This window comes from Phoxinus phoxinus (assembly GCF_949152265.1).
Source record: "Phoxinus phoxinus genome assembly, chromosome: 12".
NCBI classification, from domain to species: Eukaryota; Metazoa; Chordata; class Actinopteri; order Cypriniformes; family Leuciscidae; genus Phoxinus; species Phoxinus phoxinus.
The window spans coordinates 25,899,392-25,920,083 of record NC_136887.1 but is presented as its reverse complement, the minus strand read 5'-3'; the positions used below and the strand labels follow the sequence as shown (position 1 = coordinate 25,920,083).

At 37.7% G+C, this 20,692-nt stretch overlaps 1 protein-coding gene across 11 annotated transcripts in view; it reads right to left on the bottom strand.

Moving 5' to 3' along the window:
- Positions 1 to 20,692, bottom strand: part of lingo2 (leucine rich repeat and Ig domain containing 2) — a 336,136-nt gene that overhangs the window by 219,870 nt on the left and 95,574 nt on the right. For 5 of the 11 annotated variants that reach the window (XM_079631509.1, XM_079631502.1, XM_079631507.1 and 2 more), the window contains exons 4-5: positions 19,606 to 19,733; positions 15,439 to 15,503 (exon numbers count right to left, since the gene is read on the bottom strand). The exons of 1 other annotated variant lie outside the window; for it this stretch is intronic. The gene's annotated coding sequence lies outside the window, so the exon portion shown is untranslated. Of the gene's footprint in view, positions 1 to 12,657; positions 12,715 to 12,771; positions 13,399 to 15,438; positions 15,504 to 19,605; positions 19,734 to 20,692 lie in introns of those variants that run through there. 5 more of the 11 variants (XM_079631512.1, XM_079631504.1, XM_079631506.1 and 2 more) reach the window with 4 other exon arrangements.

Below are 20,692 nucleotides of genomic sequence, written 5' to 3'. Positions count from 1 at the left end.
TTTAATAATGTTTGGACTTTATCAGTTAAGCTAGTAGTTGTTGATGTGGTATCGAATAACTTTAAGTGAGATTTAAGTAATAAATAAAAAGCAAAGTTACACCCCCGATTTTTTGCTGATCCGAAAAATGATCCGATGTGTAGCTCAAAATTGTAAATAATCCAAACCGTGAATTTTATGATCCGTTGCACCACTAATACATCTAAATTTTATATCATGATATTATCTGTTGTACTGGCTGATTTAATTCACAAAAGACACATTCAATCAGCAAAATGAAACGGAACGGCAGCATCTTAATGGTGCTATAAATAGGCTTTATTTTCCCTCATGCACATTCAAATGTCTTTTGTTTTTTGGTTGGGGTGACCTGGACTTGTTTTTGTGAGATTTGCCAGTTCATTCTAGCCTAGAGGTGAGTCATAACAGATGTGATGCCGCCAGTCAATGTGCCAAATGCAGCAGTGGAAAAAAGCAAAGGCTTGATCACTTCACTGCATCTTTTAAGCCCCATCTAATATGATCAGGGTGCAGGCTGCTCGTATTGTCATGCATTACTTTCTGGCAAGCTCCCACAGAGAAGACGAATACTTAATCCGAAGCACTCTCTCTCTCTGTTTTCATTTCCCTCTACCGCTCTCCTGTCCTCCTAACAAGCTTGTACCAACATCTGTCTAGATTCATGTCTCATCAAAGATTTTTACACCCTTTCCCCACTTTCCGAATGCCTCAACTCTTGCTCTTTCAACAATAGCATACAAACAGTTGGAGATAATGAAGTCTCCTTGGGCTGGGACAAAAGAGAGAGAGAGAGTGCGGCTAGGAAGTGATCAAATATGGCCTAAAGCCAAATGCCTTTGTAGATGGTTTTTAAGTTCCCATTGATCCAAGGGTGGGCACATTGAAGGAATGAATAATTTACGGTCTGTTTTTGGTGGGTAGGGATTTTCAGAATCGAGAAAGGCCGAAATTGGAGTCTCAGTAGGAATAGGACTGCCAGAACTGAGGTGGTCCTCATAATCTTCTGAGAAGCGCCAGGGCCAATTCCTGCTGAGGAATGCACGCAATTCAAAGACAATATATTTATATCAAATATGCAGCATGCAGGACTCTCTCAGGGAGTAATGGATGGGGCCTCACTTTATTTAGTCATATTTCACTGTGCACAGATAGCACCATATTGTCACATAAATCAGTGACAGGTGCTTTTGGGACATGTATTGGAGCATCCCAGAAGCCGCCGAATGCAGCTTGATGCACTTTACTATCCCAGGTGGGAGATTTTAAAATGATCAGCTCCGTTCTTACAGGTACAGTAAGGAACGTGCTCTGCACAGTGTCTGCAGTACTGGAGCACAGCCAGTAAGTATGTGCACTAATGCTATGAGTCAGGGTGACTCAGAATTTGGCTGCAGTTGGTGAGATTCATATTCAAGAGCAAGTAAGATTTTGCACTTAAAATATACAAAATAATTGTTTTACATAGTAACAAATATCCTTTTAAAAGTGTATGAGGTTAAGTGGTGTTAAACCGGAAAAAAAGTTTTGGTTGAAAGGTAGAAAAAGGTGGTAGGTAAAACGCTGAGGGGAAAAATATTATAATTATAGGAAAAAGCTAATACATAAAAGATAAAACGCAATAATTATCAAATAAATATTAAAATATTTAAGAGCATAACAAATCTAGTTTAATTTAGTAATTTAGCTAATTTAGTTAGCTGCTGAGCTAGTTTCACTGCCAAATGAAGAAAGCGAGATAATTTGGTAAGCCTTCTGTTGGTAGGCCCGGCAAATTTGTGTGAACAACTTAATCTCTGTGAGGAACTTAAATCGACTTCATGTGAATCTCCCAATTGCGTAGATGCCTATTGGAATGACTGGATTTCACAAAGCAACAGAAAATGTGACCGCGCCTTAAGTCTTTCTAAATATATCTGAATACAATTCATGCTTTTCTGGTTCTGATAAAGTAAATATTTGAATACATCATCCTGTAATACTGAACAATAGTGATGTTTGGAGATCGCAAGACTAAAAGTGGCAAATATCACCAACTTGAATAAATCTGGCCCCAAGCAATGAGGACATCTGTTAACTTACTTTATACTTAGATCAGCTTTGGTTGAACACCACATGCATTAAGATACAGCCCTGTTTGACGAAAGAACTAGCCTATAACTTTCAATATCTACCCCTAAAGGGTGCATATTAGTAGTTATGAATATGCACTCTTTAGGGGTAGATGAGGTATAGCTTTCAGGGTACTGCCCCAGTGGCAAACTTAAGGTCTTTTTTTCTCTGACAGTGTTAAATGTCAACAAATATTTTTGAAGTATTAAATAGATTTATTTGATTGTATGTCCCTTAAGGTGTTTATGATGTGATGGATGTTTCTTGGTTCTCTAAAATCCATTACTGTTTGTCAGGACCAAGGAGGTCTACAGTATAATTCTTGGAGAAGCCTATCCATTAGCATCCCCATTTATCTCAATGGCTCTGCCTATTGCCATCTTTGATCTAGTTTTCGGAATCAATCACCTGAACTGTGATGTGAAAGACAGCAAACAGTAAATCCCGTTCAAGCTCTAAAGAGCCCACCAAAAATCTATCACTGGTAATAAAATACAATTCTTGCAGTTTATTTGTTGCAAAAAAATCTGAATACACAGCTATGGCAGGTTGGGAAAATAATTTGGAGGACAAGGAAATAATATATTATAAAAATTTAGCAGATTGCAAATTCACACACACTTAAGCCCATAAACACACTGAATAGCTGTTCTCTTTCTGTAAGAGCTCGATAAGAGCCTCTTTCTTCCTTGCTCCCCTCTGGATGCCTGCCAGGGTGGACCACAGCTTTGTGAGCTGGACACAACAACGGCATCCCCAGGAAGTCTTTCCCTGCCACATTCCCCCACATCCTCTTCCGTCCAACCCCCACCGCCTATGATTCTCTCCCCGGCTAGACCCAGGGGCCTGGAGATCTTCAGTAATGCAGCTTTCATTGATTTATAATTCTGTGCTACACTGACATCCAAGGGTAAAAATTACACGTTGACAATGGGAGCACTGCTTGTTCGAGCCGAGGTAAAGGTCATCATTTAGATGCTGTGGCTTTGTTCCCAAGCCACTCGAACGGCGTATTAACATCCAGAGCGCATCTAATCCAGCAAGTTAAAAAACAGCAAGAATGCTCTATCATGAAACAGCCAGTGTACTTTGATAAATGCACTGTTGCGTACCACTGATCTCTGCGGGTTTGTATGTTTTGTATGATCTAATATGGGTTTGCCAGCCCTCGATTTTGCTCCATTCATCCAAAACCGACTTTTTTTTTTTTTGTCTGGAACACCTTTTGGCATGAATGACAACAAATATGCAGTCAAATCCAAGGTTGGCAAACATTAACCTAAGTGTTTCTGAAGGTGCTTGAGATGGAATGGAATGACATCTTCACAACCTCCCTCAGGAAGACTTTCTCTAAACAACAAGCCATTTTTCAAATTTAACACGCCACTCTTGTCCCTAGTTAAACATCTCTCAGCAGAGTGTGTCGTCTGAAGTGCCTACGTGAACTCTACGCTGTGCATAACTGAATAGATAAGGAAGTGACTTGTTGATTGAACGGATTCAATTGAATTTAATTAAGTTTAAAAAGCCAGACACAATTTTTATGAGGCATCAAACCAATAAAACTGTCGTTTTCATGTTCAGTATATAAACTCCATTGTTTCATTATTGCATTAGCACCAAAACTCAGTATTTGTAATCCTCTCTGCTGAGTAAGACTCAATATCCCCATCCCCTAGCCAATTGGTGTATGCCATGTCTCAGCTTAAATTGTTAACTGTATGGATGAGTCTTGTGCCCTAATAGAACACATGCAGCAGTTTCCTGGCATCCGAAGCACAAGCCAGTCAATAACCTAAATAAAAGGCTCACCAAGGAGGTGAAGTAAGAGAGAACGTTCATCAAACTACTCCGAAACAGCTGATACTAACAAATCCACTGACCAATCCCACGCCGAATCTACACACACACACAGCTCCACAGAAAGCTTGGCTGATTTCTACAGAATTAGAACGCCCACCATTCATAAAGTTGTATGCATCTTTGCCCCTTGCATGTTTGTTTATTAAATATTCCAGCAAATTGAATTATGCCTTTAGCTACTAATGAGAATTGTAATAAACATTTATTAATTTTGAAACCAATTATGATACTTAATATTTTTTTATGGAAATTGTTCACTTTTTTCAGGATTCTTTAATAAATATGTTCAATGTTAAATCTATGAACAGCATTTATTTGCATTTCTTAAATGTATTTATTAAATGTATTAAAACATTTATTAACTATAATTTTTGTAACATTATTAATGTCTTTACTATCACTTTTGATCAATTTAACGCACGCTTGAGGAACAAAAGTTTTTTCTTTTTTCTTTAAATCTTACCACAAATGTTTGAAAGATTGTTTCCACAAAAATGTTAAGCAGCAAAATTGATAATAATAAGAACAAATGTTTCTTGAGCAAATCAGTATATTATAATGATTTCTGAAGGATCATGTGACACTGAAGACTGGAGTAATGATGCTAAAAATTCAGCGTTGCCATCACAGGAAAAAAAATAATTTTTAAATGTATTTAAATAGAAAACAAATATTTTGAATGGTAATTTTTCATATTACTGTTTGTTTTTAACTGTATTTTTTTATTAAAGAAATGCAGCCTTGGTGAGCATTAGAGACTTTTCAGTAACATTGTAATATTTCCAAACTTTTGACTGGTACTGTATGCATCAGAAGATAATTTGTAACCAAACGTGCTTGAGATGCAGCAATGCCATTGTCTTATTTATATCAATACTGTATGTTTCAAACACAATTATCTGTGACCGAACAAAAGTGCATCCAAGCTAAGATGTTACTCTATTGCATTTCCATTTTTAGATGTTTCGCCATTTCATTTAAAATGTACATCCCACAAACATGTATTTTTTAATTCATTAAATTATTTATCTTTTTATAATTCATTAAATTATTGATTCTTTTTACTACAACCTTTATGTAAAGAGATAAAGACTAAACAAAAATAAGGTACATAAAAACATTTATTTAATTTGAGATACGTTTAATAATCTTCAAGCATTTTATTTGGTAGAATTTGTATCATATTCATGCTTGTGCCAAAATTCAACTTGCCAATTTGTATGGTATCCTTTCAGCCCAACAGGAGGAATGACCGTGTCAAAGCCCCAATTGCCATCATTTGTTTCAAATGATTAGTGTCAATAATTACTTCCCTATTAATGAAATGCATCTACTATCACAAACAACATCATTATGGATTGGTTAATTGGATGAGTTTAGGCATATTAGCCAATATTACATCTAAGCATGGAGGGGTGCTGCTTTATGGTCCATTTTCAACTAATTGCATTTTGGGCCCTTGTTACAAGCATCATGAATGTGCATCTACCATGAGACTCACTCTCTCTCTCCCTCTCTCTGGATCAATGTAGAAATGTAATTATTAAGCCAGTGAAGGTGTAGACAGCCGTGTCTGTTTGCATTCTCGCTAACCATGCAACATAGCATTCACAAACCATGTTCTGATTATCTGCTTAGAGAAAATGGGTTTAGATATTTAGGGCATGACAAGATCTAAGTTAAAGCAGACAGTGTATTTTTAAAGCAATAGTCCAGGTTCAATACAAATTAAGTGTAATGGATGCATTGATTACCAATGATTACCAAAATCATTTATTTTGATTTGTCCGTTTTCCCCCAGAATTTTTTTAAATAAATAATAATCATCTGGTTTACAATGAGGTACTTAAATGGAAGTGAATTGGGTCAATCTGTAAATGTTAAAGGGATAGTCCACGCAACAATTGAATCATTTAGTCACCACTAAACCTTTATGACTTTCTTCTGTGGCACACACACGTTTACTTAGCCATCTAAATGGGGACATTCATAAACGTAACAGTTTTTATACTGTACAAACTGTATATTCTGTCCCATTACACTAATCCTTCCCCTTCTTGTATGGAACTGAATACTTTTGGAATACCGAAACTATTTGCTCATCAACATTCTTCAAAATATACTTGTGTTCAGCAGAAGAAAGAAGTGTATATTGGAACTATATACAGGGTGAGTAAATGATGACAAAATATTTTGGTCAGACTATCCCTTTAAAATACCTATCTGCTTAAAAAAAGAATAATTTCTGCAGTCAGTAAATCTAGACAGTATATGTGCTGACAATTAGAGATGCACAATATATCGGCCACCATATCGGTCTCTGGCAGTATACATTTTTAATGTTATCGTTTTTGGCCTGATAAAAATGTTTTGCCGATATATTAAAGCCGATAAATAATGGATTATTTCCTTCAGCTGAGACACTTCAAATGTGCACTGTTCGCCATTATCGTTTAAAATTTCTTGAAATAGGATTGGAATCACTTAAAAAAAGGAAAATACAGTTAACATGTGCAGCGCAAGTCTGTCATATAGGCTACATAAAATTACAATGAGAACATTATAATAGTGTGCTTGGGACATGGATTTTAATGGTGAGACTTTTGTTTTTGTAATCAAGCTCTCAAATATTATAGAAAAATTTGGATTTGGATATATCGGCCAATTTGTCAGTTATCGGCTTTCAAATATAAAGAATTATCGGTTGTCAGTAGGCCAAAATGTTCAGTGCATCCCTACAGTAAAAATATTATTTGAACAAAATTGTTTCTTACATTTATTAATTTTCTATGGGAAGTGTTATTTGCTTTTTGACAAACCTCCCCACAAAAAGGTTTAAAACCGAGACCATGATTTCAAAATAGAGCAATATAAAAATGCACTTTAAATAAATTATATGTTGTTTAAAGTTTTTTCAGTGTAGTGTCGCCTAACACTACAGAAACTCTGAAACATTGATTCAGAATGAAACAGAAGGCAAAGCACCTTAGGTGAAGGTCAGACGGGAGCCCTCTTTATGCAGCAGAACCTGAGGCAGACTGACTTCCTCCTTAGATTCTCTCCTCCTCTCCTCACCTACAGCTAAATTACCCTCTTATTCTTCTGTTCTTCTCCGTTGTGTCACCCATATGAACCCTAATGCTTGGTGCCGACTCAGACTCAAAAGCTCAGTACCACTTTAGCTTGAGGTGGCTTGTTTCCACCAGCTCCAAGGTTGCAAAGTTTGACTGCAAAGGCGAGATGGGTGTCAGGGTCATCTGTCCTAATCCACCCCTCTAGAGCCAGTGGCGTCCATTCATTCCCCTGAGCACCTGCTGACATTGCCCTCCACCCTTCACTACACTCTTCTCAGGCTGTGTAACAACCATCGAGCCCTGTCATGCCACACCATCCGTTCCCCTAAGCACCCCTCACATCACAGGGCTGGGGCTGAAACAGGATGGAAGACGTCCTCTTAAGTTAGCATTGCTACAGGCTACACGTTTCAGTTTGGAACAGACCCTGGAAGACTTGGCAGACTTTGTATGTGTCATTTAATTGAAACTCTTTGACTTCTTAAGGTCTTCATTATAAAGCATGAGGCAATACAGGACTAACAAAGAGAAATGCAGAAAAGAAAAAGAAGTGCACAATTTATCCATGAGAGCTTTATCACAAAGAAACAAATGCTTCCCAATGCTTCAGCATTGTTTAAAACAGCTATTCTTAATGTTTTGCTTTAGAACCTACATTTTTAGATTAGACATCAAGGGAAGACCCAACACAACCAGAATTGGTTAGCGTAATAAAAATATTAGCATGAACTAAAGCTGGGCGATAAACAATATCATAAACAGCCAGCGCATGTCACTAATAAGTGATTTCTGTGTCTCTGTGTGAATGAACGGCGTGGTTTTATCTGTTACACAAACTCGCACACGTGACGCTCACTGTGTTTTCAGCGTCTGCTGTCTCGAAATATTAGGACATGAACTTCATCTCCAGAGCTGCTTTGAGAGTCACTTCACAAACTTTGTTTCATTTAAGGAAAAACTACCATCAAATACACACCGACCCTGAACTGCATAAACGAGTCGTCAGGAATTTAAATCCCGCTTTGTCACTGGGTAACACATTTGCATAATTCCCGCCCATGAACAACGTCTACTTTGACCCTCCCTCAAACGTCCTGCTCAAGTCGTCCTTTTGATGGAGGTTTGGAACTTCGGGTTGAATAACTAGTTCTTCCAATGTTTCATTATCGGACTCGCGCTTAGATTAATATGGTAAAATCGACTTCATCATTACAGTGTGTACAATTGCTGAGATTTAGGAAGCCTCCAGAGCTGAAATTCAGTCATGGTAATGGAGCGTTTCATTTTCGACAGGCGAAATTTCATTGGGCCCTAAATTAAAAGGTTGCTACTCTGTAAAGTCTAATTGTGAACAAACAAGTTTACATGTTTACATTCATTCAAGGTCTAACAAATATGTGGAAAATGCTTCCTTCCCCATTAATGGTTAATGAATATTGTGATAAATAATATTGTATATGGGAAAAATATTGTGATAATATGTTTGGCCATATATTTTAAATTGTAATAATATTGTACAATATTACCGGTACTGTTTTTCAAACATTAATAAACAGTAGTGTATATTAACAAACTTGTATACACCCATTTTAATTCTGAAAAAAATGCAGTTCTACCACTATTCAACCAGGACATCATAAAAGTTATTTTTAAGAAGGTCATCTAATGTATTTTTAAACACTTTGCAAAATTTGGCAGAACTTTACTAACGTCATCTGCATAGTGCAGCTTGTTTTCCAGCAGACTTTAGGGATCCTTGAGGATTAGTGCCACCATCTGTTTATATATAACATCCAGATGTGTTATATAAATACATTGATAAATATGTTTATGTTGACATAAAGCAGAGGGATGTAAGTGAAACAATAAAAAAAAAAGTAGTAGTAATGCCAAATCCCTGCTAAAATTAGTGTATGTGCAATACATCTCTCCGGTCATTCAATGGCCAACACTTGCCTTAGAGATCAAATCAACAACACTGAAAGATAGCAGATGGGGCCAGTGCTCAATTTAGAATTTTTTTCCCGCTGTTATTTAGACTGGCGGCAATGAGGAGGCATGACTGTTTTTGTGGTGGCCATGCCAACATAACATCACCCTGATGTGCACTAATGATCTGAAGCCCTGTGACAGAGTCATCCAAGCTCTCTCGTGAGAAGGTAAGAGTCACTCCGCTAAAGGTCATGGTCTCCAAAATACAGAAAACAAATGTTGACAGAACAATGAGCATTGATTTTTTTTCTCTCCATCTCCTAATGGACTCACTATAAATATAGTTACAATGGCTGAATCATCTCTTTCAGGTAGCAAGAGCTCTTGTACTACTGAAGGTTTGTATATTTAACCTCATTAGTTTTCCTTTGATGTAAATTACATGTTTTTGTTGCCCTAGAATGTGGTAGCTTTTTTTTTCAAAGGCAACACACAAAAAAAGAAAAGAAAAAAAAGATAAAGACAATAATTTTCACTCAGAAATTGCAAGAAAATTTCATAAAGAAACAGCAAGTAACACATCCAATTAAACTTGAAATGTTGAAGTAAAGTACCTGAAACAGAGCAGCCACTATTAGCCGTCTTAAAATGTCTGCTTCAACGTTTAGTTTTTGGTTTCAGGTTAACCATTAAAGGATTAGTTCACTTTCAAAAAATTATTTGCTGATAATTTACTCACCCCGATGTCATCCAAGATTTCCATGTCTTTCTTTCTTCAGTCGAAAATAAATTTAGGTTTTTGAGAAAAACATTCCAGGATTTTTCTACACAGAATGGACTTTAATGGCAACCATCTATCCCAATGTTTAAAAGAAGGTTCAAATGTCCGTCTCAATGCAGCTTCAAAGTCTCTACACGATCCCAGTCGAGAAAAAAAGGGTCTTATCTAGCGAAACGATCGCCCATTTTCAAAAAATAAATAAAAATGATATACTTTTTAACCACAATTGTTCGTCTTGTGCTGGTCTGCAACGCGCCAGAACAAATTTGAAAAGAATCTCAAAATATATATATATTTAAACATACATTCTAGATATTACAATTGGTTCCTGTAGCTTTTTGGTCCAATTTTCGGCATTATAGCATGACGCTAGCAACACCAAAGTCAAGGGTTCGATACCTGGCGGGGGGTTTACAAATACACTATGAATACATTATAATTCACTCTAAATGAAACCATCAGCCAAACTGTTATGTAAGCATATAAAACTCATATTTATGAATCTTCGTCTGTGTAATAGAAAATTTGGTTTAATGATACAGACATTTGAAGGATAACTATCACCCCCTTGAGTACTAAGATTTTTAGTACTTAAAACGCACGATTGCACGATATGCAGGCATAATGAGACTGCATATTTGTAATGTGTTGTCCAGTGCTATGCAATGTGTTATCCTTCAAATCCATCCTGCCAAAAATAGATTAAACCAGTCTAAGATGGTCTGTTTAGTTGGTTTTAGGCACTTGACAGCTTGTCAGACTGGCTAAACCAGCTAAATACCCCCTTGGCGATGCAAAGAGTCCAGATAAACCAGCTTAAACTGAATAAGACCAGCAGACCAGCTTAGGCTGTATTAAGTTTTTTTTTTTTTAAACTGCGTTTGTGTAATTGCATGAAGTGTGTATCTGGCCTGACAGGAGTGCAATTGAGACATCATGTTTGCAATGGCAGTCTGTGTCAGCTTGTTTATGAGTGCACTGAAAAGAAATACCTTTTCATTACCCAGTGTAATTCTCTGCGTATCCAGACCGAAGCGACATACCTCGGACTTGAAATAATATTTGAAAGAAAATCAATCAAGTACACAATCAAAGCATATTTGCGCATTCAGAGTGCATTGCAGTGACCTTGCCTCCTACATACAGGTTCACGGGACGTCTATCATCCCCTTACCCAATCTTTTCCACCATCAAACAACACATTTAACATACAAAGTTATCGAGATGGCCATGAGAGCACCTTCAGGCATGGCTGAGCTTCATCTTCATGTAGTGGCAAACCTCCTCACAATGGCACATGTGTTGATGCATCTGGCTACACTGGGAACAAGCAGTCCTGGCAATGCAACGAAAGGCTTTCTCTGTGACTACATCTGCCGGTGCATTCTCATTTCCATCCAATACCCTCGAAGGCCTGTTTCATAACAGCAGGCAGGCAGACTACGCTACTGCTGTCGCATTGCAATTACTCTATTTATACATTTGTTGTACTATATGGTTTGCAAAATCACAATTAATGATTGTTTGAATGGAAAAAGCTATATATGGAAAACTTAATTATATATATATCCCAATCTAGACTATATATGCCAAGGATTGTGAGTGTAAAAAAAAGCTAAGAAATGCAACTGTAAATCAAGACGACGTCTAAAATTCAGAGCTGCCTCTTCAAACCCAAACCAGCAGATCCAAGGACTGCGCGACTCTGCCCAGTTAGCTCTCAATAAAACATCAAAGACACAGAACACACAGACACACCGCCCTCTCGCTTTTCTTTTTCTTTCGCTTTCTCAATCCAATTGAATTCAGCCATGTATTACTGTCAAGATAGATTGTTCATCACATTTCCGAAGCATTCAGATAACTGTGAAAATCAATGCCTTTCTCTGCTCCAACATTCACACGGACATATAATGAGAATCATTGTCATATTCAGATACTTCCTCTGTGAACTACACACATTAACAGACCGCCTAATCGGTTTCATCTGCAGGCAAAGTCATGGGAGTACTGGTAACATGAGCGAACAGAATCATCACTATGGACAGGATAACAGAGGGGCCAATTTCAACAGCCAGGGTTATTTATTATTCAATTATTTTAAATATTTCAGGGCAGACAGGATGTGCATGCGATGATAAATATTTCAGTCCCTCCGACAAAGGAGGGGGGCCACTTGTCCACTACCGTCAGGGGAGCACACACACGCTCCTCGACGAAGCTCTGGGACATTCACGCCCAAACCCGAATGCCTGTCCTTCAGTCTGCCAAAAAAAAAACATTAATATTCTGCCCCTCTCCATCTGGCCTCGGTTGCGTCAAGCAGCAGCACAGATATGAGGCTGTCAAACCCCCTTCATCACACCTTCAATCTCTGTTTGCATTTTCACAACCCCTCCTTTCTAAAACGTGGTCAGAAGAAAGCCACCAAATTGCTTAGTGTCGAAGAACTCGTGAGAGAAGTGACAGCAAAAGTAATTATATTGGGTGCATGAAAAAAAAAGACGACAACAATCAGTTGGTCACCAACTCTAAAAGTTGCGAGATCATCTTAAGTGTAGATTTAAATATTCCCCCTCAAAATTACATATTGCTGGTGTTAACCCCCTCCTCCCAACCCCTCACCTCTATTTCCGACGAATGGGGATCCTGTCAAAATGAAGACTGTCTCGCACTGTAATTATGCCCTTTGTCCCCCAACACCCCAGTAATATCCGCCAAGGTGTGAAGGAATAAATCACATTTTTAACGCCAGACCTAAGCATCAATTTAAATGCACGGCACCATCTGAGAAGCATCTGAGTAACAGGAAGCCTTTAACTTTGATTAAACTGATCAATTCATGTAAATAGTTCACAAAAAACAACTCTGACTTACATTCCACCCTCATTTCCTCTTCAGCAGTCGTTGCGGAACAGTAACATCAGCTCTCTCAAACCTGAATTGGACTTGGTCGCACATGCAAGACATTGAACTTGACTAACATCTTACCTTGAAATGCTATTTGTGATCCTATACTCCACAGACTGGCTGAAGCAAAGCAATGCACGACCCAAATCTCTTCAGTTTAGCCCTCGCAAAGCAACAAACGAGAGCCTTTCTGATGAACACTTTTTTTTTTGTCCTTGCTTCAGATGTCCCTTTATTACTCCCTGCTTTTATAATCCCGTCCTTTTCTTCTCCGTAATTTTTTTTTCCCTTGAACGTCTTCTGTTTTCAGTGTGTAGTCTAAGGGATGCTGCCTATCTCTGCAAGACTGAGAAAGAAAAGAGAGAGAGAGACAGAAACGGAGGCAGCTTTCCTCCTCTTGCGCAAGGTCCTCCCGTCAGTGGCTGTAGGAAGCAGCTGCGCTCCAACCTCGAAGAATCCTGCCGTGCACCGCTCCTCTTAGCTCATCCTCCACGAGCGCTTGCATCCCAGAGAACTTTCAGACTTGCATGCACAATACGCACTCCACGTTGAGACGGAAAGGAGCACAAACCTTCTGTGTTTAATCCGTGTGTCAGTTCTTTTTTCTGGATTGTGGATTTAATTGTCTCTTCTCCCACCCGGCACAATGTCTAGATGCTCAGCGTATTGAACATAGCGCGCTCTCTCTCTCTCTCTCTCTTCTCTCACAAGCTTGCACATATGCACACACACGCTCGCCCTCCCTCTCGCAGTTCTTTCCACCCCCTCTATCTATCCATCTCTCCCTCCCTTTTTTTCACTCTCTCGCAGCATGAGAGTCTGACAATTACTGCATTTGTGTTTGGAGTTGTCAAAGATAAAGGATCGCTTCCTACTTTCCTAAGGAATAACATGTGGCTATATGCAAAGGAGAATGTGCAAATAACGGCAAAAAAGGACTGAGTGATAATGAAGGGAATGCTCTTTACAGCTGTTCCTGTCTCCTGAGCAAGCACACCACCAACCCCTCCAAGGAGACAACTCTGGCTGCACCGACGGAAGGGTCACCATTCCGTGTTGGCCAACTGTCAAGAGTGATTGAGTAGGTAGATGAAAATAGAAGCAGATGAAGCAAGCAGATCAGCGCTTACCAGGAAGCAAGGACAATACGCATCGAACAGCAACCGTGGAATCATATAATTAGCAGCATAAACAAAATTGCCAATTCCCTTATCGCCTCGACACACATATGCACGGAGAAGAGCCTCCGGGGGGCGACTGAATGAGAGGCAGCAGCAGAACTAATAAAAAACAAAAAGAGGATTGGCCTGAACAATGGTATGAAGCAAAAGAGCCTTGCTGTATCAGGGCCTAACTAGCACACACACACGCACGCACACACACACAAACAAACAAAACAAAAATGATGGTGTTCAGGAAACCTGTTTGAGAACAGTCATTATTGTGAGAAAAATATTCTGCTCAGATAACGTGTCTATAGAATATTCTTTCTAAAGATGAGCAAGTGTCAAAATTAAAAACTGTAAATATTTCAACACAACATGTTGATGTGTAACAAAACTCTTCATGTCCTATGGGAAAACGCACATAATCACCAAAGCCTTCAAGTTCACTGCTTTAATTATTGGCCATCTGGCACCAGGCATTAATAACTTACCAGAAATCCATCCCCATGATGTCACCGCACAAAGATTTAACAACAATCACGATTGCCCGATGAAGAACTATGGTTTAGATGTTTTTAGTCATCTTTTGTGCTGGTCATGATGTTTTACATCAAAACCAAAACAAATACAATTTATCGTAACCATTCTAATTTATTTTAAATTAAAGCAATACTGACATCATACAGTCTAGCACTGCTTGAGAATGAGACACATTATGTTCTCATTAAACGAGAGTCTGTTGACACACTGTACTCTTTTCGGCAAGTCAAAATGAGGATAAAATTGAAAAAATGTAACATGGTTATTATTGTATCTGCCATTGTTTTGAATACTAAAACACTTTCCGGTATGAATTGATAATGATCTGCTAAACTGTGTAGTATTGATGATTTTCACTATAACATCAGGACTTCATCTCTAACAGAAGAATCTTAAAGGCCTGATTTCCCCCCTCCTGTGGTGCTGATGATGAAGGAGAAGACAGATTTGGCCTGATCCACATCTTAAGAGTTGTTTTAGCCTTCCAATCAAACGTTTTAGGACAAAAACTTTCCAACAAGGGCAAGCAGAAAGTGTTTAGTATTTCTAATCAATGCTGAATAGGAGAGAAAAACGCAAACAGAAACTGTGCCAAGCCATCAAGCATCCATCCACAAATGACTTTGATTGAGAGGGTCTGGTGGCCAGCAGCAAGATCCAGAACAGCTAATAAATTACTTCAGATAAAAGTAATGTCACAGCAGTCGGCCAAAAACTAGCGGCGACTCCTTTTGAAAGGTTATTAACCAAACATCAAAGGAATAGTTCAACCAAAAATGATGTTTTCATCACTTACGCATTGCTTACATTTTGTTTTATTTCTTCTTCACTTCTTTACGTTTACCACTAAGTTTCAAAAAGCATATATTGTACACGCTACCATTCTAAAGTTTGGAGTCTGTCAGATTTTTTTATTTTTGTGAAAGAATTTTCTTGTGATTACAAAAGGGCGCCTTTATTTAAAATATATACAAACACTAAAAATACAGTAAAAACTGAAATATTGTGAAAGAAAGAGAGAGATTAAGTGTATGTGAATTACCTGAATCTGTGTCTCTCTGTAATGCAGTCAAGACCTGCCTGGAACTACTTTAGGCGTGCGTTTCCCTGCAAAAAAATTGTGGCACACATTAGAACGTTCATCAACCAGGCTGATTCAAGCATTCAAAAGTCCCTTAATATAATATAATATAATATAATATAATATAATTTTTGGGTATAATTTTTTACAGAATTTGTTTTAGATGAACTATTCCTTTAATAACTAAAACTTGGTGGAAATATGCTTGAAATTTTTCTGTGAATTATTATGCTTGAATTATTTTTTTCCAATAAATTTGCTCTTCATAACTTGTCTTCATAAGGTAAATCATGTTTAATACTCAAAGTTTTCAAATAGCATTAAGATTATCATTAAATCCTTTCATCCCTTCACATGGCACTACCTTGTTCTACACAAGTTATATGCAAGTTATAGGAGCGAGTGAGGAGACTAGAATGTGCAACTCATGCTGTGTTCTCCGTATGCAGTGCAGCCTGTAGATAAGCAAGGCTAAGCTTCTGGCAGATAGCATGGCATGACCAGAACAGAATCCCCCTTTCCAGGTGCCACTATTCACCAAGGATATTGTCACGGTCTTCAGTGGCTACGTTTAAATGCAACCAAATAATCCATTAGTAATCAGATCGACGGTTCAATCGGACTGAAAAGCCTTCATGCAAACACCTTAAAGGGGTGATGAACTGATAAATCAAAATTTCCTTGAGCTTTTGACATATAAGAGGTCATCATACTAATATCCTGTATCCTGTAAGCCAATCACAGCAGTGGGCGTTTACACTGGAGTCTCACACAGACACGCCCCTTAAAACATCAGAGGCTAAAATCAGGCTATAGGAAAAATGCCTTTTATTTCTGAATTATGACAATTTTTGATGAAAAAAATCATACTAACATTATAAGGGCACCCCAGGCAACATTAAAAAATAATAAAACAATCCAGTTCATGACCCCTTTAATTGATCCGATTCAGCTCGATCCGAATGACATTTCGATCGTATTGAAAGGGGTAGTTTATTCCTTTTCTAATCCGATTGAGAGAACATGTAAACACTTGATCGGAATAAAAACTGAAAGCATTCATGTAAACACTACATTCGGATTCATCAATCAGACTGAATTCAGCCTGATTGAAACAAAAGTTGTGCATGCAAACATAGCCATTGTAGTATGCAGAGTAACCTGTGGGTTCCTAACCCATCGATCATCACGGACATAATGGCTGAGTTGCCTGGTGTGTCACTTAACATAAGGTCAAACAATTAAGTGTAAAATGTCAAGTTGCTTGCTTAGTTTGATGAAAAAAGAGGATTTCCCAGAGGCATGGCACAGTGGGTTGTGCACATCCTCATAAAACAGAAGAGCTTCCATGTCTCCAGTCACTTTATTGTCTGTACAATAAAGGGAAAAAACAGGACCTCTCCCTCCAAGTCTCTTTAGAATTAGTTTAGAGCATATTTACACCTCATATTAACATTCATCTCAAGTGATCCAATCAGAAGTGGTCAGCTGAGGCACATTGCTGTTTAGACTTGGTAGTAACATGCATCTAAAATGTGTCCCCTGAGACCATTTGTGATTAGATTGCAAGGGGAGACTTTTTCTTAAATGTAAATGTATTATTATTATTAGCAGCAGCAATTGCACTATATATGGACATGACCTCAATATTTTTTGGTGGCACGATATATTGCCCGTTATGTTTACAATAAAAAGAATGGCACAAACATTTTGCAGATCGTGCTGCCTCTGTCATCTTATCTGCTTTCCACTTTGGAGGTGAAAGCGGGGCTCAGGCAACTCCCTTCTACATAGAGCGGACAATGAAAGATGAAAAGAAGGCGTCATTCAAAGCATTGTTCTGTTTTTCTGACAACTACAGAGTGTTTGGAAGAATAAGTCCAAATGCACTGAATTTCAAAGCTGCAATCCACTGTTCTGGTGCAAATATAAATGTGATAGCACTGAATGGTGACCGTTCACAGCTTTAAGGTCATTTCACACAGGAGCGGCAGCCGCGAGTGTCTAGTTGGTTTTCACAGGAAAAACCTTTTTGCATTCCACTGCAGTTTTTCCATTGTTTTATATGTAAACGTGCAGACGGACGTGTTTGACTGCAGCGCTCGCGTTGTTCAACTTTTAATAGCAATAGAGTGCAGCACCCTTACTTTACTGAAAAAAGGTCAGGGTAAAATCTGTAGACGGAAAATCTCCATACAGGTACATTTTGCAAGTGTGTTTTTTTTATACTTGTTACTTTGCACTTTTTGTTAGCAAAGGTTTAATTAATTATGCAAGTTTTTTGTATGATATTTAACTTGACACTTTTTTTTTACACCAGCATCAAAATATTCTTAATAATTTCATTGTCATTTGAAAGAGTTTAGTAGGCCTACTTGCATTGTTATGCTGTTACATTATGGTCATATATTCTGTGGCATAAAACCGTCTTAAAACGACAGTAATATTGTTTATCGCAAATAATTCTGGGACAATATATCGCCCAACAAAAAGTAGTTATCGTGACAGGCCTAGCCACACGCATTTCCTACTACTACTACTACTACTACTACTACTAATTATTATTATATTAGCAGTAGCAGCATATTTGCACTTCTACAAATGTGGTCACATGCATTACCAGTTTAAAGCTATTCCTAGAAGTATGATGTGCTTCATGTCGAGTCTCATAAGAGAACTTCTGATTCTATGAGGAATATGTTGGCCCTTTCATGTGAGCTCAGACTTGTCACACATTACGTTTGAGTTTAAGAACCAGTTGTTTTGACGAGACACGGCTAATTTAAATAGACATAAAAAACATGTATTTTAAAGCAGATGTGTATGCATATCAGATATGGCAAAAAGAGCACAGTAGTAATTAGGGCTGAACGATATATCGTTATCGTATCTATATCTCGATATGAACTTTCAAGATATTACTATCGAAAAAAGCAACGATATCGACGATATAGATTCCCCCTCTCCGCGCTCGCCCTGCATACAACTCTGGCAGTCACAACAAACATCAGTTTTACGAGTGCCTTTGAATGCACAGCTAAAGCCAGCACGCACACACTACCAGGGGCGTGGGAACTATATTGTGAGAGGGGGGGGGGGGGGGGGGGGGGGGTTGGGGGCGTATCCATGGTGACGCGTCATTGCTTGTCACGTGACACACCGCAGCAGCAACAGCGCTGAATGAATGATGATCTGCTATGATGATCTGCTTTTATGACATTTTTCCTTTTTTATTCAGAATATTCACAAATGTGTTAGCTATGGTATGAAATATCTGATATTCCGATTGTCAAATACATGCAAGTGGAAGTATATTGTTGTTTAAACACCTTTATAACGATCGCGTTAGTTGAGCTGTATGCGCGATGGGCGCCGCCGTGTTAGTTTGTGCCGCAGACGCAGTTCAGAGAATCGGATCTGTTGGATTTACAACCTCTATGTTTACAACACGTGAATTCATCCACTTCTCCCGAAATACTTAAAAGTAAGTGGCTGGTGAACTGGGAATAGAATAGAGTAAACACTGAAGTTACTTACACAATGTGTATCTGATATGAATAAAACGTGTCGAATTATAACTTGTTCTTAAAAATAAAACTATAACGTTACTTTCCAAATTTTTGTTGTATTATTTTGTACTTATTATTTGTATTTTATATTATTTTTCTGAGAAATGCTTGGTTTTCACCGAACCCCGTAGTCATATCATATTGTATCGATATCGAGATATCTGGCATGAAAATCGAGATATGAAATTTTGTCCATATCGTTCAGCCCTAGTAGTAATTGTCACCTCTAACACCAAGAACCTCAAAAACTGTGTTGTTCTAAATGCTAGTGTTAAACCTTAAAATATATATATATATATATATATATATATATATATATATATATATTATGACAATGCTCTACTAACCAATCTGAGCACTGATCAAGTTAATCTTCCGACATAGAAGTTCCCTTTTTTCAGCAATAATTACAGCAATAATGTAATGCATCCACTGATCTATATAATGACATTGTATAGATCAGTGAATGCATCCCTTAAATTTCCAATCACAGTTTTAACCTTAACTAAAAGGTTTAAATATACACATTCACAAAAGTCTATTTCTCAACTTCACTTACTGCTGTCAGCTCTCAATAAAATATAGTTATTTTGATGACCTGGAGTAATTTCATTGAGAAATATAGTGTTGCAATCGAGGTTGACCAGAGAAAGGTGAAGTGGGTGGAGGCGGGGTACAGACGTGTACCTAGGATAAAACAAAAACAAAAAAACTTATCATGTTTGTATCAACACACTCATAAAAACTGATGATGAAAATAACTCTAACGTTATGTGTTTAAATTATGGAAGATAATACTCAGAGAAGCTTCAAACACTAAGCTAAAAAAAATAGTTGGCAAGCAGTAGGGAACTCAGAGAAGCTGCTAGACTAACATCTTCTGGTCACAGTTGGTTAGCAGTGGGATCAATGTAATGTTTTGATTTGTTGGACAGTCTTTATCACACTTTCACTACAGATTTATAACTACTGATTAATCCCTTAAGTATCCTTAAAAAAAAAACATGTTGGACACTTTTGCCTCAGGGTTCTTATAATGACTTCACCAGCCCATTGATCAACAAAGGAACTCTTATAGCATGTCTAAGCATATCTAATTAGTATAATATGGCTCATTAGTCCTAATTAAAACCAGAGTGGTGACAGCCTGTCTAAACCCTAAAAGACTGTACTGTAAGCTCAGTGTAAATTACTGTGGTGACTGGAATAGTGTCATGTGTAATATAAATTTAATTTATAAAACTAAGCAATTCAAATACCCGTTGATGCATCTTTAATTTCAGCATACATTCATAAATGTAAAGTTTTTTTTTTAATGTTCAGTTATGTTAAACACGCATGCTATAGCTATTTAAAGAAAACCACCTGCACAGACAGCATTTGAACACTGATAAAACATATTTTTTAACCGCCTGTATAAATTCTACCGGAAAAAAACAAACTTTTTTTTTTAAACAAACATGTCATTTATACATGCAAAAGGTAAGTTCAGGCAAGAATTCAAAAAACAAAAGTCCTATATTAGTACTCAATTCAATTCGATTAAAATCGAACTCGATTTTGCACTGTTTTCCAGCTGTATTTTAGCATTGCTTTTGTTGTTAGGTTTTGTAACTTGCCATGTTGTGACTGTATGTATGTATGTA